We start from the raw sequence: 24,387 nt of genomic DNA, 5'->3' as shown, positions 1-24,387 counted from the left end.
TTCTTCATATGATATGTTACATGTATGCATGATGTACAAGACTCAGGGGGAGATCTCCATGATATAAATCATCAATGTGCATTTTCTGTGAAAAGAAAAATCCTCAAGATATGCACATCTTCAGGGTGAGTCTCTCTGAATCTTGACTTCAAATTCCTCAAATGAGTATTTACACTTCATATTTTTGATCCCTGTTGAAGACTTAACCTAATTGTCATCAACCACCAAAAAGGGGGAGATTGTAAGTGCATCTAGTGCCCCTTAGTGATTTTGGTGGTTTGAGGACTTATAGGTTAAGTATCTAATGTGTTTATTAGTGTACACATGATCTATAAGTCACTGAGGAGTTTGAGATATTTGATGAATATCGACCTAAAAATATATATCTTCGGTTGAAGAAATTGGTCTGAAGCTGAGGAATTGAATCGCGAAGAATCTGCGATGAAATTGATATTCCTCATGAAGATACTAAAATTGAGGAATTCGGTGTGTCCTGAAGAAAATCATGTTGAAGACTTTGAAGCATGAAGATTTACTCTTTCTATTTTATTTTCTTCGCATTTGAGTAATAGGAATACCGTACTGTTAAAGGGGGTCGAAGTTACACTCTGGAATGAATTTCCTCATGATGCTCAACCCAAGCCTAATTCTACCAAAAGCCTCAAGTGAGGAATACGAGTGACATAAGGACTCTCACAGTTGAGGGTTCCAACCGTTTCGATAGCCACGCCACATCATTGGTCTTATCCACACCAACGGTCATATTATTTAGGGGCATTAGTGTCAAATCATGTCGGGATGCTCCCGGGCTATAAATAGCCGCCCCCCACAACCATTAGCTGGTTGGCTACTCCGTTAGAAACTGACACTTGTCATAAGAGCAACCCAATTCCTCAGAGTCTTCGAGAGTAATTCATCAGTGAGGAAATACCCCATACACCGAAATCACAAACCAAACCTAGTGATTGAGCATCACTTAAGAAGTTGTTCCTGTGTGGGACTGAAGCCTTTTACCTTTGAGGACTGTGCATCCTCCAGACGGTTAGGCGTCATGGTCTAGAGCTTTCCAGCTGTCAATTGTGGATCGCCGGGTGACCAAGTTTGTGAGGGTTTGGAAGTCTGCCCTGAAGACATACCACGAGTGTTGGGCGAGGACCGTGTGTTCTTAGTCCAAGGAGAACACGGTAGGGACTATGTGTCCCGGGACTGTGTGTCCTTTGGTTTCAATACCAAACCGCTCCAAACCATATGTACGACTGTCAGAGCAGTCGGAACTGGGTCATCAACTAATGTCTTCACTAAGAAACGGGTTCTAATTCCTCAACTCCTTACTTTCCTCACATTATGTGTTGATGACTTTCACTACTACTGTTTGAAGAATTTGCTGAAGACTTTCTCCGAAATTCCTCAACCCCAAATTCTTCACGCTAGTTAATCCTCATCTGTATTTGGCGTGCCTACTCACTTTGTAATCTGTTTTCACATTCCTCACTCTGAAAAACTGCTGTTGTGAAACTTTGCACTTCTGATCTTTTATTGTTTCCGCTGTAAGTTAGTCATCAGTGAGGAATTTCCTCAAAGGAAATTTCCTCAGTGATGAAATTCTAAAAATATCCTATTCACCCCCGTCTAGTCGATATAACGCACTTTCAGGTATCCTCCTCCGAATGATTCGAGTGGCTTGACTTGGCACATGTTCACGCATGTAATTGAAACAAAACCAACATAGCCTCCACGATGTTTATGTTCATGGTCATTTATATCCTACTCATGCTTCAATGTTGGTTATTCTCAAAGCATGTTTATGACTATTGTCACTCTCTAGTTGGTCGCTACCCAGTCTCTTGCTAGACTTCACTTGTACTAAGCGGGAATACTGCTTGTGCATCCACTTCCATAAACCCAAAGTTGTGCCATATGAGTCCACCATACCTACCTATATGCGGTATTCACCTACCGTCATAAGTAAATGTGCAAGTGCCACACTCTCAACCTTCAAATCAATATTCCATTTTGTATGCCTGAATCACTCATGTGGTGACTAGGGGCTATCAGTATCTTCCATGCTAGGTGGGTTATTATCAAGATATGTGTTGATTCACTATCATTCACAAGAAAGTGGTTGGTAAACGGGATGCCCAGTTCCATGCTCAAAATTCAAAACAAATTTAATGAAATAGAACTCCTCCAGGATTGATGTTTGTATGGACGGTGCCCGTGGATGCGGCCCTCCATGGAATGTGATTGATTGGTGGAGGGGGTAGTAAAAACTTTACTATTCTGTTTGGGAACCGCCTATAATGTATTTATCATGGAAGATATTGATAAGTCTTAGTTGTTACGTTGACAAAGAAAGCATACCACCCAAAATTTTTATTCATCCCTGTTTTAAAAGCTCCAACTCTAGTACCCGTGAAAATCAATGCTACCCTCTACGAAGGGCCTATCTATTTTACTTTACTGTTGAGTCACCCTTTTCTTATAAAAAGGGACCAGATAGAGAGCACCCGCATCATTTTGATGCTTTATCATTAATTGATATTAAGTATGAATATGACTGGATCTCTTTTACAAAGAATTACAATGTCTAGTCAGTCCTTCTTTTTCGGAGATGCTCTGCATTTATGTTTTGCGGTCTAGTTTTGCGGTCTCAGAAAGGGCTAGCGAGATACCAGTTTATCATATTGTAGTATGATTGTTTTGATAAAAAATTGTCATCCGAGACTTGTTATTATTGCTCGCTAGTTGATTATGACATTGATATAAGTAAATATGAGACCTAAATATTATTGTGAATGTGGTTAGTATATAATGTGAGCAGAAAATCTAAACATAAGTTAGACATGTTTACAACAACAAGATCAAACAAAGTTTGTAAAAGTTTTTCTTTATCAACTGAATTGCTTAAGGAAAAGCAAAGGTTTAAGCTTGGGGAGTTGATACATCTCCAACGTATCTACTTTTCCAAACTCTTTGGCCCTTGTTTTGGACTCTAATTTGCATGATTTGAATTGAACTAACCCGGACTAACGCTGTTTTGAGCAGAATTGCTTGGGTGTTATTTTTGTGCAGAAATAAAGGTTCTTAGATTGACCTGAAAATTTATCGAGATCCTTTTTGGTCTAACAAAAAATAATGGTGAAAGAATCTACCACAGAGGGGCCACCCCTAGGTCACAAGCCTGCAGGGCGCACCCCTAGGCCGTGCCCCATGGCTTGTGGGGCCCCTAGAGCTACACCGACCTCGTTTACCCTCCTATATATTCCCATATACGGAGAAACAAAATCAGAGAGAAGAGTTCATGGTGTTTTACGATACAGAGACGCCGCGACCTCCTGTTCTCCCTCGGGACTACAGATCCGGAGTCTGATTTGGGCTCCGGAGAGGGGAAATCGACGCCATCGTCATCACCAACCATCCTTCATCACCAATTTCATGATGCTCTCCATTTCGTGAGTAATTCCATCGTAGGCTTATTGCACGGTGATGGGTTGGATGAGATCTATCATGTAGTCGCGTTAGTTTTGTTAGGGTTTGATCCCTAGTATCCATTATGTTGTGATATTGATGTTTCTATGCTTAATGCTTGTCACTAGGGCCCGATTGCCATGATTTCGTATCTGAACCTATTACTATTTCATGAATATATATGTGTACTTGATCCTATCTTGCAAGTTATAGACAGCTATTACGAGTTATGATCCGCATCCCCCAAGGTGACAATAACTCGGATTCTTTCCGGTGATTATCGTAGTTTGAGGATTTCATGTATTCACTAAGTGCTAACGTTTTCGTATGGTTCTCTATCAAAAGGAGGCCTTAATATCCCTTAGTTTCCATTAGAACCCTGCTGCCACGGGAGGGTAGGACAAAAGATGTCATGCAAGTTCTTTTCCATAAGCATGAATGACTATATATGGAGTACATGCCTACATTACATTGATGAATTGGAGCTAGTTCTATATCACCCTATGTTATCACTGTTGCATGATGAATGCCATCCAACATAATTATCCATCACTGATCCATTGCCTATGAACTTTCCACATATTGGTCTTTGCTAAGTTAATTTTCCACTGCTATTGTTACGGTCACTACAAGACTGTTGTTGTTACGTTTGCTACGGTTACCATTACTTCCATACTACTTTGCTAATAAATACTTTGTTGCAGATATTAAGTCTTTCAGGTGTGGTTGAATTGGCAACTCAGGTGCTAATACTTGAGAATATTCTTTGGCTCCCCTCGTGTTGAACCAATAAATTTGGGTTGAATACTCTACCCTCGAAAAATGTTGCGATCCCCTATACTTGTGGATTATCAACGAACAGCTCCACCACTCCGCTGGGCAGGTGTGCCTTCTGGTCACCATCGGCACGCACAACAACTATCACACCGAGGACATCGACTTTGACATGGCGCGCATCGACCTCCCGTACAACACCATGTTGGCTACCCGGCGCTCGCCAAGTTCATGGCGGCAACCCACCACATGTACAACGTCCTCAAGATGCCGTGTTGAAGTGGCGTTATCATCGTCACCTGTGACAAAAGGGACGCGGTCTGCTCCCTCGAGCGCGCTTACAGGGCCGCTGCAGTAGAGCACACCGATGATGCTGGGGGCGATGTGCCTCGCAAGGTCGCTCCCCCGAGAAAGAAGCAGCCACTGCCCGCCTCTGGTTCCACCAAAGCTAGGGTCCGGTGGCCCAGGCCTGGGCACAAACCCTATGCGAGAGGCGGGTGCTTTCCCCCTTTTTGGCATAGGAAGGCACGGCTGTGCCTCCCTCGGGTTGGGCTCGAGGGCTTCCACCTCGAAAGCATCTAACCTGGCTGCTACATCGAGAGAGGTGTTCGGGAACCACCTGGAGCCGCATCTCAACGCACGCCCTTGCGAGCAAGGGGTATGACGCCGGGCGTCGTGAGCATAGGAGTTCATCGCCTAGGAGTTTGACAAGCTGCAGGAGGTGCGTGCCATGCATGGAGAGCGCCTCCTATAGCGCTTCATCAGGAGGATCATCGCTCCTGAGAGGACCATTGAGGTGTGCATTGATACATCTCCATCGTATCTACTTTTCCAAACTCTTTTGCCCTTGGTTTGGACTCTAATTTGCATGGTTTGAATGGAACTAACCCAGACTAACACTGTTTTCAGCAGAATTGCCATGGTGTAGTTTTTGCGCAGAAATAGAAGTTCTCGGAATGACTTGAAATTTTATGGAGAATTTTTGTGGAATATATAAAAATACCGGCGCAAGAATCACCGGAGGAAGTGGAGTCGTGAGCCCACAAGCCCACCTGGCACGCCCCCCTGGCCGTGCCTGGCAGGCTTGTGGAGCCCACAAAGCTCCACCGCCTCTCAATCCAGCTCTATATAGTCTGTTTCGTCCGGAAGAAAAATAAAGGGGAAGTGTTCATCGCGTTTTATGATACGGAGGCACCGCCACCTCATGTTCTTCCTCTGGAGGGCAGATCTGGAGTCCGTTCTGGGCTCCGGAGAGGGGAAGTCGTCGCCATCGTCATCACCAACCTTCCTTCATCGCCAATTCCATGGCGCTCTTCACCGTTCGTGAGTAATCTCATCGTAGGCTTGTTGGACGGTGATGAGTTGGATGAGATCTATCATGTAATCGAGTTAGTTTTGACTGGGATTGATCCCTAGTATCCACTATGTTCTGAGATTGATGTTGTTACTACTTTTCTATGCTTAATGCTTGTCACTAGGGCCCGAGTGCCATGATTTCAGATCTGGACCTATTATGCTGTCGCCAATATATGTGTGTTTTAGATCCTATCTTGCAAGTTGTAGTCACCGACTATGTGTTATGACCCGGCAACCCCGGAGTGACAATAGCCGGAACCACTCCCGGAGATGACCATAGTATGAGGAGTTCATGTATGCACCCAGTCTTAATGCGTTGGTCCTGTTCTTTATTAAAAGGAGAACCTTAATATCCCATAGTTTCCATTAAGACCCCGCTGCCACGGGAGGGATGGACAATGGATGTCATGCAAGTTCTTTTCCCTAAGCACGTATGACTACATACGGAATACATGCCTACATTAGATTGACGAACGGGAGCTAGTTACTTATCTCTCCGTGTTATAACTGTTACATGATGAATCACATCCGGCATAATCATCCATCACCGATCCAATGCCTACGAGTCTTTTCATACTGGTCCTTGCTACGTTACTTTGCTGCTACTACTGTTGCTACTGCTATTACTTTCCTGCTACTCGCTACTGTTGCTACTGCTACTATCATACTACTTTGCTACTGATACTTTGTTGCAGATACTAAATCTTTCAGGTGTGGTTGAATTTACAACTCAACTGCTAATACTTGGGAATATTATTTCGCTTCCCCTTGAGTCGAATCAATACATTTGGGTTGAATACTCTACCCTCGAAAACTGTTGCGATCCCCTATACTTGTTGGTTATCAAGACTATTTTCTGGCATCGTTGTCGGGGAGGCACAACTATATTCTCTAAGTCACTTGGGATTTACGTCTGCTAGTCACTATGAGGAATCTGATAGATCCAAGAACTAAGTCTTGCCCTCAATTACGAGGACAGGTAAGGAACTTCCATCTAGCTATGCGCTTGATTCACCTTCAGTTATGAGTAAGTTTGCAACATCACCTCTGCTAAAAATCATGATATGTCCCCTTTGCTTGATGATGCTACTTCTGCTGCCCATGATGCTTATGATGATGCTATGCTTGATACTGCTTTGCCTGAAGATGCTATACTTGATACTTCTTTGCCTGATGATGCTATGCTTGATAGTGCTTTGCCTCATGATGCTATGCTTGATACTTCTTTGCCACTAGGTGCCCTTGATGCACAAATTGCTAGAGTTGCTCGTAGATGTGATGATACTTCTGAAACTGCTGATACTATTGAAGTAGAACCTGCTATTATGCCTGAATTGCATGTTATGCCAGAGCGTTATGTTATGGAGTGAGAGATAGCCGAGGATTTTCTTGCGTGGAAGGATAGCTATGATGTTGAGAAATTACTGCTCAAGTGGAAACAAAAATCACTGAAAGCTAGGATGAAATACAACCCAAAGTTTGGTACTTCGCCTATCTTTGTGACCGATAAGGATTATGAATTCTCTGTCGACCCTGAGTTAATCACTTTGGTCGAATCTGATCCTTTTCACGGTTATGAGTCTGAAACGGTTGTAGCCCATCTTACCAAACGGCACAATATAGCCACCCTATTCACTAGTGTGGAAAATATCCGCCACTACTATATCCTCAAGTTGTTTCCTTTCTCGCTAAAGGATGATGCTAAGACTTGGTTCACTTTTCTTGCTCCTGGTTGTGTGCGTAGCCCCCAGGATATGGTCTACTACTTCTATGAAAAATATTTCCCTGCCCATAAGAAGCAAGTTGCCTTGCAGGAAATATAGAACTTTGCTCAAGCTGAAGAAGAGAGTCTCCCCCAAGCTTGTGGGAGGCTCGTCCAGCTACTGAATGATTTGCCTGATCACCCTCTTGAGAGGAATGAAATACTTGATATCTTCTATAATGGACTTACTGATGCTTCCAAAGACCACCTAGATAGTTGTGCTGGCTGTGTTTTTAGGGAACGAACTGTAGAACAAGCTGAGATTGTATTGAATAATAACTTGTGCAATGAGAATGCTTGGACTATTCCCGAACCACCTCCTAAGCCAACTCCAAAGAAAAGAGGTATTATATTCCTTAATCCTAAAGATATGCAAGAAGCTAAGAAATCTATGCGAGAGAAAGGCATTAAATCTGAAGATGTCAATCATCTACCACCTATTGAAGAGATCTATGGTCTTGATAACCCGATACATGTAGTTGAAGTAATTTCTCTGCGTAGGTTTGATGAGAGTGATATTCCTTTTGATAAACCTGCTAGCTTATGCCTGGATGAATTTGATAAATTTGTTGCCAAACAACAAAGTTTGAATGATTATGAGCAGACAATTGGAACATAATGCTCGTATGCTTGGTCATTTAAGTGCTTGTGTGGACAGAAATGTCAATGATCTTAAGCTTCTGAGTAAACATGCCTCTATGGTTACTACTCAAGTACAACAAGTACTTAAAGCTCAGAATGACTTGCTCAATGAGTTGAATGACAATTCCGTTAGAGTCGTTACTAGAGGCGGTAGAATGACCCAGGAACCTTTGTATCCTGAGGGTCATCCTAAGAGAATTGAACAAGATTCTCAAGGAGTTAGCGTTGATGCACCTAGTCATCTTAGAAAGAAGAAGAATGATGATGGGAAGCTGCACGCTGGCAACCCTGTTGCTGCTACCCCTGAGAGTCCAAACGATGCCTCAGTCTCTGATGCTGAAACACAATCTGGTGATGAACTTGAGACTAATGATAATATCAATAGTGATGTTTATGAAGATGCTCAACCTAGCAACGATAAGGATGTGGAGATTGAGCCTGTTGATCTTGATAACCTAGAACCTAATAATAGAAGATACGATAAGAATGACTTCACTACTAGGAAGCATGGTAAAGAAAGGGAACCATGGGTTCAAAAACCCATGCCCTTTCCTCCCAAACCATCCAAGAAAAAGGAAGATGAGGATTTTGAGCGATTTCTTGAAATGATTAGACCTGTCTTTCTGCAAATGCGTTTGACAGATATGATCAAAATGTCTCCGTATGCTAAGTACATGAAGGATATTGTGACTAATAACAGGAGGATACCTGAGGTTGAGATTTCCACCATGCTCACTAACTATACCTTCAAGGGTGGAACTCCTAAGAATCTAGGTGATCCCGGTGTGCCCACTATACCTTGCTCCATTAAAGGTAACTACGTTAGAACTGCTTTATGCGACCTTGGAGCCGGTGTTAGTGTTATGCATCTCTCTCTTTATCGTAGACTTGAACTGGATAAGTTGACACCCACTGAAATCTCTCTGCAAATTGCCGACAAATCAACTTCTTTCCCTATCGACATTTGCGAGGATGTGCATGTTGTGGTTGCTAATGTCACTATGTTAACAGACTTTGTTATCTTGGATATTCCCGAGGACGATGCCATGGCGATCATGCTCGGAAGTCCCTTTTTAAACAATGCAAGGGCTGTTATAGATTGCAACAAAGGCAATGTCACTTTCCATGTCAACAGTAATGAGCATGCGGTGCACTTTCCATAGAAACAATATCGAGTACATTGCATCAATGCTATCAAAAAACTTCATCGATTCTTATTGGGAGCTTTGAATGGCCTATACCTCCTGTCAAGATGAAGTATGATTTGCTTGTTCGGGAGATACACATCCCCATTGAGGTGACCTAGTGACTATTCGAAAATTCTCCATTCTCTTTTGAGATTCGAAAAGGTTTGCCGAGGAGACTTGATCAACCTCATTGACGGATTTCTTTCGATGACCATGAGATTGATGAATCGAGGAGTCACAAACCTCTGTTCCAAGCTTTCACCTTAGGTTGCTTCGAAGAAAAATGATAGGTTTAGTTTACTTTTCTCTGTTTTCTGTTTTTGAGTCCCGTAGAAAAGTACCCCGAAAATAAAAGTTCTCCGAACGTCCTGAAAATCAAGTATGATTTTTTCTAGATTTTTTGAAAAATACTGAGACGAAGAGCTAGTATGGGGTATGCACCAGTGGGCCTGAAGCCCTGGAGGTGCGGGCACCCCCTGGCCGTGCCTACCTGGGTTGTGGGGCCCACCTGCACCCCCTCCACTCATTCTAGCTCTCATCTGCTTCTCCTACCTAAAAAAAACCGTTTCGCAGCTCAAACACGTGTTCTTGCTCCTCTTGCTGGGATTTTCGATCTCTTTGCTCAAAGCACCATTCTCCGAACTGTTTTTGGGAAATTACTCCTTGGTAAGTGACTCCTCCATTGGTCCAATTAGTTTTTGTTCTAGTGCCTTATACTTCGCATATTTTTGCTGCCTTGGTGACCATGTTCTTGAGCTTTGCATGCTAATTTTAGCTGGTCCCAAGTAGTTTTGATACGTAATATGGCCTCTAGGCACTTATGGGAGTAGTTGCTACGAGTTTAGTTGAGCCTTGTTCACTTTTCCTTTGGGTCACTGAAAATTTCAGAAAAGGAAGATGTTCAGGAGAAACTATCATGGTGGTTCCTCAAGCAAGAGAGGTCCCGGTCTTGCAATTCGGGAGCCCCATCCTTACCAACCAAGGGACGCGCAGGTACAACCATGTGAATGGCCTTCTGATGAATTCATGATTGAGGCAGGTTTCAAAGATGAGTATGATGCACTTCTTCAGACGTCGGACTCGAAGAATTCATCTACGATAAATGTTAACTGTACGTTGCTCTCAATGCCTCTTTTGTTCGTAGATTCAAAATTTCAGCTGGCCATGACACATCGGTATTGTTTGATCTCTATGACAAATCGTATACCATGGATTTAGAGGATTTCAATAGAATTTGCAAGATACCTATTTGGGGTAGTCTCAATGATCCTCCTAAATCTTCGGTTAGAGATTTTTTTCTCTGGTATAACTGTCGGAGAAACTAGAGATATTACACAGGCTACCATGGGGAGCATTCATTTTCCTGCGTTGCATTACTTTGCCCTCTACATAGGCAGATGCATTAATGGCAAGATTGAGCATTGTCGCCTCTACGCACCCGACCTTAGTATCCTTAAGAGCACAGAACGGGTGATAGAAGTTTCAACATGGGAGCTATAATAGCAAGGAGGCTGAATAATAATGCTAATGAAGGGGATTTCTTTGGTGGGATCGATGCCACCCGCATAGCAAATTTTCTTGGAGTACCCATCCGCGAGGGAGATCCCCCGCTCCATACAGCTTTCCTTGACCGCGTCGCTTTGACATGCTACCAGTTCCTTGAGAGGGATGATGAATCCCTCCTATACCATTTGATATTTAACTGGCACCGTGTTTTCCATATTACCCTTCCTGCTCCTGCCTTCTTTGACTTTCAGGTAAAACGGAGATATTACATAACCAGAGGAGAGGCAGAGCAGTATGAGAGGGAGGCAAAGGCTTCTCATCTCCGTGAGGCAGCTATTCAGGTAGTGGCTGCAACGCTCCCGTATAACCACCATTATGATTTTGGGTGTCGCGCGGACCATCCTTGGGAGTAGACCAACTTAGGCCAAAAGCCTAAGTTTGGGGAGTACGTGTTTCTCACCGACTTTACATTCTTGCTTATGCTTTCACTTTGTTCGTCGGTGTTCACACTTTGCCACTGTATCATCCATGCTAGTTTATTTCTTTTTCTCGTTTTCTTTTCGTGTGTCTGTCTAGTTTGAGAAAACCCAAAAAGATTTTCTTTTCCTTTTTTTGCTTGTTGGGAGCTTTCCTGTGTAAATAGTTTTCTTTTTCTTTGCGTCAAGGTAGAAGACCATGGTTACAATGTTTAGTGGCTCTCGCATGCATATCTGTTTATCTGTTAAAGAGCCATATTACTTTGTCTTCTCCTTTGTGTTTGCCTACAAAATCCAGCTTTAGTCCAATGCACGAGCACGCTTATTATTGTTCACATCGTTCGATCGTGCAAGTGAAAGGCAATAATGACGATAGATGATGAAGTGATTGAGCCTGGAAAAGCTGGTATGAACTCGATCTATTTTGTTTTTGTAAATATGACTAGCTCATCGTTCCAAGTTCAGCTTTGTTGTGGGAGAAACATGTTTGCAATGACAACTTAGAGATCATAGTTGTTGATGCCATGCTTACTTAGCTAGGAGCTTATAATGGTTTGTCTTGGATGCCCACATGAATGTTGAGATGACTATGATACAGTGTGATAGGATGGTCTCCTCCTTTGAATGATTCAAGTGGCTTGACTTGGCGCATGTTCACGCATGTAGTTGAAACAAAATCAACATAGCCTCTATGATATTCATGTTCATGGTGATTTATGTCCTACTCATGCTTGCACTCAATGTTAGTTAATCTCATTGCATTTTGATGACCGTTGTCGCTCTCTAGTTGGTCGCTTGTGCATCCACCTCCGTAAACTCAAAGTTGTTCCATATGAGTCCACCATACCTACCTATATGCGGTATCTACCTGCCGTTCCAAGTAAATTTGCATGTGCCACTCTCTAAACCTTCAAGAAATAATCTGTTTTGCATGCCCGAACCGCTCATGTGATGACAGGGGGCTATTAGTATCTTCCATGCTAGGCGTGTTATCCTCGATATGTGTCTATTCACTATCATTCATGAGAAAGGGGGCGGTAATTGGAATTCCTAGTTCCATGCTCAAATCGATAAGATAATTGTAAAGAAAACTCCCCCCTGGATTGACGTTGGTATGGACGGCACCCGAGAATTCGGCTAGCCGTGGAGTGTGATTGATTGGTGGTGGGGGAGCCAAACCTTTACTTTTCTGTTTGCGAACCGCCTATAGCATGTGTAGCATGGAAGATGGTGAGAACTCTTAGTCATTGCGTTGACAATGAAAGCATGCCACCCAAAATTATTATATCTGTTTTCAGAGCTTGAGCTCTGGCACCTCTGCAAATCAAAGCTTCCCTCTGCGAAGGGCCTGTCTATTTATGTTCCTGTTGAGTCATCCTCCTCTTATAAAAGCACCAATTAGAGAGCACCTCTGTCATTTTTGTGCTTTGCTTTTAACTGTGTTGAGTATGACTGTGACTGGATCTTCTTTGCCTTGAATTACAATGTTTAGTCAGCCCTTGATCTTTGAAGGTGCTGTGCATTTATGTTTTGCGGTCTCAGAAACAGCTAGCGAGATACCATATGTTCGTACTGCTTCATGTTGTTTTGACTGAAGTGTTGACGTTTGAGACTTATTATTATTTGCTCGCTAGTTGATTATGCCATTGATATGAGTTTATCGTGAGACCTAGATGTCATTTGCTTATGTGGTTTGCTTGTGATCTTGCTAAAATTCTGGTTATGAGTTAGACATAGTTGCAACAACAAGATCAAACATAGTTCGTAAAAGTTTTTCTTTTGTCTCTTTCAGTTTGTCAACTGAATTGCTTGAGGACAAGCAAGGTTTTAAGCTTGGGGGAGTTGATACGTCTCCATTGTATCTACTTTTCCAAACTCTTTTGCCCTGGTTTTGGACTCTAATTTGCATGATTTGAATGGATCTAACCCGGACTAACGTTGTTTTTAGCCGAATTGCCATGGTGTTGTTTTTGCGCAGAAATAAAAGTTCTCGGAATGACCTGAAAATTTACGGAGAATTTTTGTGGAATATATAAAAATACCGGCGCAAGAGTGAGCGGAGGAAGTGGAGCCGTGAGCCCACAAGCCCACCAGGCGCGGCCCCCCTAGCCAGGCTTGACAAGATTGTGGAGCCCACAAAGCTCCACCACCTCTCAATCCAGCTCTATATAGTCCGTTCCGTCCAGAAAAAAAAATCAAGGAGAAGATTTCATCGCGTTTTACAATACGGAGGCGCCGCCAACTCCTGTTCTTCCTCTAGAGGGCAGATATGTAGTCCGTTCCCGGCTCCGGAGAGGGGAAATCGTTGCCATCGTCATCACGAAGCTTCCTTCATCGCCAATTCCACGATGCTCTTCACCGTTCGTGAGTAATCTCATCGTAGGCTTGCTGGACGGTGATGAGTTGGATGAGATCTATCATGTAATCGAGTTAGTTTTGATGTGCATTGATCCCTAGTATCCACTATGTTCTGAGATTGATGTTGCTACTACTTTGCCATGCTTAATGCTTGTCACTAGGGCCCGAGTGCCATGATTTCAGATCTGAACCTATTATGTTGTCACCAATATATGTGTGCTTTAGATCCTATCTTGCAAGTTGTAGTGACCTACTATGTGTTATGACCCGGCAACCCCGGAGTGACAATAGCCGGAACCACTCCCAGAGATGACCATAGTATGAGGAGTTCATGTATTCACCAAGTGTTAATGCGTTGGTCCGGTTCTTTATTAAAAGGAGAACCTTAATATCCCGTAGTTTCCATTAGGACCCCGCTGCCACGGGAGGGATGGACAATAGATGTCATGCAAGTTCTTTTCCCTAAGCACGTATGACTACATACGGAATAGATGCCTACATTAGATTGATGAACGGGAGCTAGTTACTTATCTCTCCGTGTTATAAATGTTACATGATGAATCACATCGGGCATAATCATCCATCACCGATCCAATGCCTACGAGTCTTTTCCTACTAGTACTTGCTACATTACTTTGCTGCTACTACTGTTGCTAATGCTGTTACTTTGCTGCTACTGGCTACTGTTGCTACTGCTGCTATCATACTACTTTGCTACTCATACTTTGCTGCAGATACTAAATCTTTCAGGTGTGTTTAACTAACAACTCAACTCCTAATACTTGAGAATATTCTTTCGCTTCCCCTTGAGTCGAATCAATAAATTTGGGTTGAATACTCTACCCTCGAAAACTGTTGCGATCCCCTTTACTTGTGGGTTATCATGCATCTGTATAGACATCACGAGACTCAATTGGGTCGCCACCCAAAGGTCCTTCTGGCCTTCACGCATCGGGCTAGGCCGAGGCACTTCATCTTACTGTGTTCAGATGCCCTTTGGCCTGGAGAATGCTGTTGCTACCTTCCAAAGGTTGGCACGGTTCGCACTGGCGCCTCGTGTGGCGCCTGGGCCTCCCAAGCCCAAAGAGCCGCGGGAGGCAGCCAACCCCTAAGGGACCGGCCTTCTCGACGTGCTTCATCAAGCGATGCAGAGCTCCCACGACAATGTCATCGCCAGGTGAAGTTCTGTTTCATTCGAGATTGAGGGCACCCTTCGGGCTGCGTTATCCTCATGCATGAGGGACTGCCCTAGCGGAATTCTCGCTTTTTGGTTGTGTGGTTGTGACAAAAGGGACGCGGTTTGCTCCCTCGAGCACGCTTACAGGGCCGCTGCAGTAGAGCGCACCGATGATGCTGGGGGCGATGTGTCTCAGGTGCTATGCGGCGGTTTGTTTTCGCCTGATCATTCCATGAAGGAACCTGGCATGGTGTATGTGCTCGGGTTCGTCCCTGCAATGTCACTAAATCCGAGTGACTGAGCTGTGTGTAAATGTCTTGCCCCCGTACACGTCACCTCTTGGGGTCCTCGGTGCCAAACATCTTCTTGACGTGGCCTCGCGACGATCACTCGACGCGTATTGCCCCCGTGTCAAAAGCCCTATAAGCACGTTGATACGCGAAGAATGAGCCACAACCCACCTGAAGACTGAGATTTGGATCCCCTAAGCCTTGTGCATGGGGTATCCGACACCTCTGTAATCGCCGCCCGTGACATTGTCACGTATTAATGAGTTTTGGGCTGTACACACCTTGGAGCCTCTTAAGTGGAATCCCACGACGAGCGGCGACATGGCTGCGGTGTAGGGCTCCCTCCCATGCCCAAGTGGAAGTCCCCATGGTCCACACTGGCGGAATTACTATCAAACCGCGACTATACCCACGGCCAAGTGGTAGCCCCATGCATCATGTTGCAGAGGATCGTCAGAGCTCCACGCTTACCAGCTTTCCCTTGTCCTTGCTCGGGTGGGGGCTAGGAGATGGTGCCTATTGATGACCACAAGTATAGGGGATCAATCGTAGTCCATTCGATAAGTAAGAGTGTCGAACCGACCGAGGAGCAAAAGGATCTGACAAGTGGTTTTTAGCAAGGTAAAATCTGCAAGCACTGAAATTATCGGTAAGAAGTGATTGTGTGGTGAAATGATTCGTAGCAAGCAACAAGTAACAAAAGTAGCAACGGTGCAACAAGGTAGCCCAATCCCTTTTGTAGCAAGGGACAGGCCTGGATAAAGTCTTATAGGAGGAAAAACGCTCCCGAGGACACACGGGATTTTCTGTCATGCTAGTTTTCATCATGATCATATGATTCGCGTTCGTTACTTTGATAGTTTGATATGTGGGTGGACCAGCGCTTGGGTACTGTCCTTACTTGGACAATCATCCCACTTATGATTAACCCCTCTCGCACTACTAAAGACAATCTGCAACTACGAAAGAAGAATTAAGACAAAGTCTAACCATAGCATTGAACTAGTGGATCCAAATCAACCCCTTACGAAGCAACGCATAAACTAGGGTTTAAGCTTCTGTCACTCTAGCAACCCATCATCTACTTACTACTTCCCAATGCCTTCCACTAGGCCCAAATAATGGTGAAGTGTTATGTAGTCGACGTTCACATAACACCACTATAGGAAAAACAACATACAACTTATCAAAATATCGAGCGAATACCAAATTCACATGACTACTATTAGCATGACTTATCCCATGTCCTCAGGAACAAAAGTAACTACTCACAAAGAAGAATCATATTCATGACCAGAGAGGTAATGAGAAGCATCAAGGATCTGAACATAAACTCTTCCACCAAGTAATCCAACTAGCATCAACTACAAAGAGTAATTAACACTACTAGCAACCTTACAAGTACCAATCGGAGTCGCGGGACGGAGATTGGTTACAAGAGATGAACTAGGGTTTGGAGATGAGATGGTGCTGATGAAGATGTTGATGGTGATGAGTCCCCTCTGATGTTAGGAGTGTTGGTGATGACGATGGCGACGATTTCCGCCTCCGGGAGGGAAGTTTCTCCGGCAGGATCGTCCTGTCGGAGCTCTAGATTGGTTCTTCTCAAGTTTTGCCTCGTTGCGGCGGCGAATCCTCGAAAAATCCTCCTCTTGATTTTTTTCCGGATGAAACCCTTCATATAGAAGAAGAGGGGGGCCAGAGTACCAGCTGGGTTTCCACAAGCCCCCTAGGCACGGTCAGGGGGGTGGCCGCACCTAGCAGGCTTGTGGCCACCTGCTGGCGCCCCTCTGGCACTTCTTTGGCCCAGTATTTTCTATAAATCCCGAAAAAAATCCTTGTTCATTTTTACGGTGTTTGGAGTTGCGCAGAATAGGTATCTCAAACTTGCTCCAATTTCAGGCCAGAATTCCAGCTGCCGGCATTCTCCCTCTTCATGTAAACCTTGCAAAATAAGAGAGAAAAGGCATAAGTATTGTACCGTGAAGTGAAATAAAGGCCCAAGAAGCGATAAATATCAACATCAAAACATGATGCAAAATGGACGTATCAACTCCCCCAAGCTTAGACCTCGCTTGTCCTCAAGCGAAAGCCGAGCTCAATAAATATGACCACATGTTTAGGGAGAGAAGTGTCGACAAAACAAGATACGAACATACAGGCATCATGATCATGATCAGAACAACAATACCAACATATAATCTCTCATGCTAAAGTGATAATTCCTTCACAAAGTAAAGCATGGATCAAGAACCTTACCAAGAAGTAACAACCGATAGCCTTTAGTCATTGAAGCAATTGCAATTTATCACAACATCAGAAGGAGTCAAATAAGAGCTTGTAAAGCAAATCCACATACTCAATCATCTTTTCATTCTCTACAATTGCTACAACTCACATGGTATTCATGAGATCGAAGTTTCAGTTGGACACAGAGAAAGATAGGGGCTTATAATTTTTCCTCCCAACCATTTACCTCAAGGGTAATGTCAACAACAATAATTCATGAAAACTTACTTCCAAGTTGACATATGAATACAGATCTTTCCCAAGCATATGACGTTAGCCAAGATAAAGGCGCGACAAGGAATTGGTGAAGATCACCATGACTCTTTCAAGGGCAAAAAGTAAAGGTACAAGATAGGCCCTTCGTAGAGGGAAGCAGAGGTTGTCATGCGCTTTTGAGGTTTGGATGCGTGTCCTCTTAGTGCAGAGGAACGTCACTTTATATTGCCTCCTGTGATAAAGAACTTTATTATGCAGTCTGTCACTTTTATGTCTTCCTCATCACAGGTTCGTAAAAAGCTTATTTTCCACACACTAATAGATCATACATATTAGGGAGCAATTTTTATTGCTTGCACCGATGACAACTTACTTTAGGGATCTTATTCAATCCATAGGTAGGTATGGTGGAAACTCATGGCAAAACAGGGTTGAAAGTTTATGGATGCACAAGCAGTATATCTACTTGGTGCGGGAGTTTTGGCTAATATAAGGTAGAAGAAATCGTCACCTGCTAAGGGATCTCTAATCATATAACATTGTTCGGAACCAAGCAAACACAATTCATTATGTTGTCTTCCTTGTCCAACATCTACTTCTAAGCATGCAATAGTTTAGTGAGTGTTCCCAATCATAGATGGTGTCAAAGATGATATGTTTATATGTGAACCTCTCCTTCTTTATTACTTCCTATTAATTGCAACGATGACCAAGGTCTACGTTTGTCTACCCTCAACAAGTTTCACTCATCATTCTTTTTATATGTGAAGCCATCACTTCCCATAAGATCATTACATGATCTTTCATGCCTTTGTTCTTTTCTCACTCTTTTGATCATGGCAAGAGGCAAAGCCCTTCAACTAAGACACACTTTATTATATGGCTCACGAGCTCGAATACATCGGGGGTGACACAAAGCAAAAGTCAAGACTAAACACTAAGACCTTTAATCTAGTAGAGAAAGAGAAAACTGAAAAGGAACAAACTAAAACAAAGGTAAAGGCAAAAGATGTGATGGTGATACGATACCGGGGCAACTCCCCCAAGCTTGGCACAACAAGGGGATTGCCCATACCCATGCTTAGTTGTCTTCCTTTGGAGGTGATGGTGGTGGAGTTGTTGCAACATGCGTTTGATCCTCCGTCTTCCAAGGCATAGGTGCTCCATCATGGAAAGATGAACGAGTGTCCAGAATCCTCAAATCTGCAGCCAACCGTATGGATTTAAATCTATACTCATACTCACAGTTTTGGTTCTGCAGGTCATAGTTCTAGGCCTGGAGGTGATCAATCCTGTCATAGAGCCTGATGAGGTGCTTCCCAATGTCATTGGCATCAATCCTGTGCTTGCTGGTGAACTCCATGATCATCATGTGGTTGGCGTTCAGTCCACGCTCCACCATCCCTTGGCACTTCAAGACTTGTCGCTCCATTGCTTCGAGCCTCGTCTCCATGCTTCCGGTCTTCTTGGGCCCCTTAACGTCATGGATGTGCAACATCCCCTCACGCATCTCGATAGATTGAGGGTGTTGCAGCACTCCCGCGAGATAGGGATTGATGACCTTCTCGAAGATATTGTCCTTCGGAGCTTTTGGGTATGTCATAGCGATCTAGATCTGCAATAGAAACAGGTTCAAAACTAAAACAGAGAAAATCTGCGTGATACGAGGGTTAGACCTTTCGGGAGAACATATAATGATTTTTTCCAGGCCAGAAGGAGTACTCCACACGAAAACGGAGTCCGGGAGGCACACGAGGTGGCCGCTAGCCCCCACGCGCGGCAAGGGGGTGGGCCCGCGCGTGGTAGGCTTGTCGCCTCCTCGCGTGCTTTCCGGACTACTTCCAATTTTTGTATTTTTTCAAATATAACAAAACGAAGAAAAATTCCTACTAGAAAAGTTTTTGAGTCTATTTTCTTACCGAATCACATACCTCTTCGTTTTCGGAGTCTGGAACAGGCTGACAGATATCCCTTGGGTATTCTTCCGGAGTTATGGTATTGATAGTATTGGTTTCAACATTTATGGGAGTACCTGAGATATAATGCTTGATTCTCTGCCCATTTACCACTCTTGGACAATTACCTTCCGTGTTGTTGATCTTGATAGCACCGGAACGATATACTTCCTGAACAATATAGGGACCTTTCCATTTAGAGAGAAGCTTGCCTGCAAAGAATCTTAAACGAGAGTTATATAGCAAGACATAATCACCTACATTGAATTCACGCTTTTGTATCCTCTTATTATGCCACCTCTTAACCTTTTCCTTGAACAACTTGGCATTCTCATATGCCTGAGTTCTCCATTGATCAAGTGAGATAATATCAAATAACCTGTTCTCACCAGCAAGTTTGAAATCAAAGTTGAGCTCTTTGATTGCCCAATAAGCTTTATGCTCTAGCTCAAGAGGTAAATGACATGCTTTACCGTACACCATTTTGTACGGCGACATGCCCATGGGATTCTAATAGGCAGTTCTATATGCCCATAGTGCATCATCGAGCTTCTTAGACCAATTCTTTCTAGACCTGTTGACAGTCTTTTGCATAATCAGTTTAATCTCTCTATTTCTTAGCTCTACTTGACCACTGGACTGAGGGTGATAGGGAGACGCAATTCTATGGTTGACATCGTACATAGCAAGAGTTTTACGGAAACAACCATGAATGAAATGTGAACCACCGTCAGTCATTAGATATCTGTGGACTCCAAATCTAGGGAAAATAACTTCTTTAAGTATCGTGATTGAGGTGTTGTTATCAGCACTACTAGTGGGGATAGCTTCTACCCACTTAGTGACGTAATCAACAACAACAACTAGGATATGAGTATACCCGTTGGATTTTGGAAAAGGTCCCATATAATCAAAGCCCCAGACATCAAATGGTTCAATGACAAGTGAATAGTTCATAGGCATTTCCTGACGTTTACCGATATTACCTATTCTTTGACATTCGTCACATGACAAGACAAACTTACGGGCATCCTTGAAGAGAGTGGGCCAATAGAAACCTGATTGCAACACCTTGTGTGTAGTTCTATCTCCCGCATGGTGTCCTCCATAGGCCTCAGAGTGACACTTCTGTAGGATCTGTCTCCGTTCTTGTTCAGGTACACAACGTCTAATAACACCATCTACTCCTTCCTTATAAAGGTGAGGTTCATCCCAAAAGTAATGTCTCTAGTCCAAGAAGAATTTCTTCTTTTGCTGGTACGTGAAACTAGGTGGTATATATTTGGCAACGATATAGTTTGCATAATCAGCATACCACGGTGCACTACGTGAAGCATGGATGACATTCAGTTGCTCATCGGGAAAGCTATCATCAATAGGTTGTGGGTCATCAAGAACGTTATCCAACCTAGACAAGTTATCTGCTACGAGGTTATCAGCACCCTTCCTGTCGACAACGTGCAAATTAAATTCTTGTAGCAAGAGGACCCATCTGATAAGTATAGGTTTAGCGTCCTTCTTCTCCATGAGGTACTTAATAGCAGCATGATCAGTGTGGATAGTGACTTTGGAATCAACTATGTAAGACCTCAACTTTTCACATGCAAACACGACTGCTAGAAATTCCTTCTCCGTAGTAGCATAGTTTCTTTGGGCACTGTCTAGATTTTTACTAGCATCGTGAATAACATTCAACTTCTTATCAACTCTTTGCCCTAGAACAGCACCAACAACATAATCACTAGCATCACACATGATCTCAAAAGGTAAGTTCCAATCAGGTGGTTGAACAATAGGTGCAGTTATCAAAGCCTTCTTAAGTGTTTCGAAGACTTCCTCACAATCATCGTCAAAAACAAAGGAATATCCTTTTGCAAGAGATTGGTAAGAGGCCTAGAAATCTTAGAGAAGTCTTTAATGAACCTTCTATAGAAACCAGCATGACCAGGGGAACTTCTTATACCTTTGATATGTGTGGGGTATGGCATTTTCTCGATTGCATCAACCTTAGCCTTATCGACTTCAATACTTCTTTCAGAAATTTTATGTCCTAAGACGATGCCTTCATTAACCATAAAGTGGCACTTCTCCCAATTCAAGACAAGATTGGTGTTTTTACATCTGTGTAATACTCGATCAAGGTTGCTGAGGCAATCATCAAGGGAAGACTCGTAAATGGAGAAGTCATCCATGGAAACCTCAACAATATTTTCACAAAAGTCAGAAAATATAGCCATCATACATCTTTGAAAGGTGGTAGGTGCATTACATAAGACAAAAGGCATACGAATATAAGCAAAGGTACCGAAAGGGCAGGTGAAAGTGGTTTTCTCCTGATCAGATTGTGCAACTGGTATTTGGGAGAAACCAAAATAACCATCTAGAAAGCAGAAGTGTGTGATGGGTAACGTAGCATAAATTCAAAATTTTCCTACGCATATCCAGATCTTCCTATGGAGAGACCAGCAACAAGAGAGGGGTAAGAGCATCTTCATAGCTTTGAAGATCGCTAAGCAGAATCGTTGCTAGAACGCGGTTGATGGAGTCGTACTCGCAGTGATTCCGATCTAGTGCCGAACTACGGCACCTCCGCGTTCAACACACGTGCAGCCCGGTGACATCTCTCGGACCTTGATCCAGCAAGGAGGAGGGAGAGGTTGGGGAAGAACTCCAGCAGCACGATGAAATGGTGTCGATGGAGAGACGAGGTCTCCCGGCAGGGCTCCGCCAAGCACCGGCAGAGAGGAGGAGAAACAAGGGAATGGTTGTGCCGAGGGAGAGGGAGAAGTCTGTCTCCCAAGGGCCAAAACCCCTCTCTATTTATAGGAGAAGGGGGAGGGGCTGCGCCACCCCTAGGGTTCCCCCCTAGGTGGTGCGGCAGCCACCAGATGGGAAAGGAGGCGGCGGCTAGGGTGGGAGGGGGTGGCGCACCACCTGGTGGGCCTAAGGCCCACCTGTCCCTAGGGTTTGCCCCCTTCCCTCTCCCCTGCGCATTGGGCTGAGTGGGGAGGCGCACCAGCCCGCCTAGGGGCTGGTTCCCTCCCCCACTTGGCCCACCTTACCTCCCGGGGTCGTTGCCCCCCTTCGGTGGACCCCCGGGGCCACCTCTGGTGGTCCTGGTGGTCCTTATACGTTACCGGTGATGCCCGAAACACTTCCGGTGTCCGAAACCATCCGTCCTATATATCAATCTTTACCTACGGACCATTCCGGAGCTCCTCGTGACATCCGGGATCTCATACAGGACTCCGAACAACTTTCAGTAACCTCATATAACAATTCCCTATAACCCTAGCGTCATCGAACCTTAAGTGTGTACACCCTACGGGTTCGGGAGACACGCAGACATGACCAAGATGCCTCTGCGGACAATAACCATCAGCGGGTCTGGATACCGATGGTGGCTCCCACTTGCTCCACGATGATCTCATCGGATGAACCACGATGTCAAGGATTCAATCAATCCCGTATACGATTCCCTTTGTTTGTCGGTATAGAACTTGCCCGAGATTCGATCGTCGGTATACCTATACCTTGTTCAATCCCGTTACCGGTAAGTTTATTTACTCGTTCTGTAGCACGTTATCATGTGAGTAACTCCTTAGTCACATGGAGCTCATGCTGATGTTCTACCGAGTGGGCCCAGAGAAACCTCTCCGTCACACGGAGTGACAAATCCCGATCTCGATTCGTACCAACCTAATAGACACTTTTGGAGGTACCCGTAGTGCACCTTTATAGTCACCCAGTTACGTTGTGACGTTTGATACACCCAGAGCACTCCTACGGTATCCGGGAGTTGTGCAATCTCAGGGTCGAAGGAAAAGACACTTGACATTAGAAAATCTTTAGCATACGAACAATACGATCTAGTGCTATGCTTAGGATTGGGTCTTGTCCATCACATCATTCTCCCAATGATGTGATCCCGTTATCAATGACATCTAATGCCCATGATCAGGAAACCATGATCATCTATTGACTAACGAGCTAGCCCACTAGAGGCTTGCTAGGGACACATTGTGATCTATTTATTCACACATGTATTACGATTTCCTGTTAATACAATTATAGCATGAACAATAGATGATTATCATGAACAAGGAAATATGATAATAACCATTTTATTATTGCCTCTAGGGCATATTTCCAACAGTCTCCCACTTGCACTAGAGTCAATAATCTAGTTACGTTGTGATGTATCGAACACCCATAGCTTTATGGTGTTGATCATGTTTTGCTCGTGGAAGAGGTTTAGTCAATGGGTTTGCAATATTCAGATCCGTGTGTACTTTACAAATATCTATCACTCCACTCTGGACATGGTCTTGGATGGACTTGTAGCGGCGTTTGATGTGCTTCGTCTTCCGGTGAAACCTGGGCTCCTTGGCTATGGCAATGGCCCCAGTGTTATCACAGAAGAGTGTCATTGGACCCGACGCACTTGGAACCACTCCAAGGTCGGTGATGAGCTCCTTCATCCAAATTCCTTCATGAGCTGCTTCTGAAGCAGCTATGTACTCCGCTTCACATGTAGATGCTGCCACGACTTCTTGCTTGCTGCTGCACCAGCTCACTGCCCCACCATTCAACACATATATGTATCCGGTCTGTGACTTAGAGTCATCCGGATCTGTGTTGAAGCTAGCGTCGACGTAACCCTTTACGACGAGCTCTTCGTTACCTCCATAAACGAGAAACATTTCCTTAGTCCTTTTCAGGTACTTATGGATATTCTTGACCGCTGTCCAGTGTTCCATACTGGGATCACTTTGGTACCTCCCTACCAAGCTTATGGCAAGATTTATATCAGGTCTGGTACACAGCATGACATACATTAGAGAGCCTATGGCTGAAGCGTAGGGGACAGAACTCATGTTCTCTCTATCTGCTGCCATGGTCGGCGAGTGAGTCTTACTCAATCTCATACC

The sequence above is a fragment of the Hordeum vulgare genome, chromosome 3H (genome assembly GCF_904849725.1).
Source record: "Hordeum vulgare subsp. vulgare chromosome 3H, MorexV3_pseudomolecules_assembly, whole genome shotgun sequence".
NCBI lineage: Eukaryota > Viridiplantae > Streptophyta > Magnoliopsida > Poales > Poaceae > Hordeum > Hordeum vulgare.
This window is presented reverse-complemented; position numbering follows the sequence as displayed.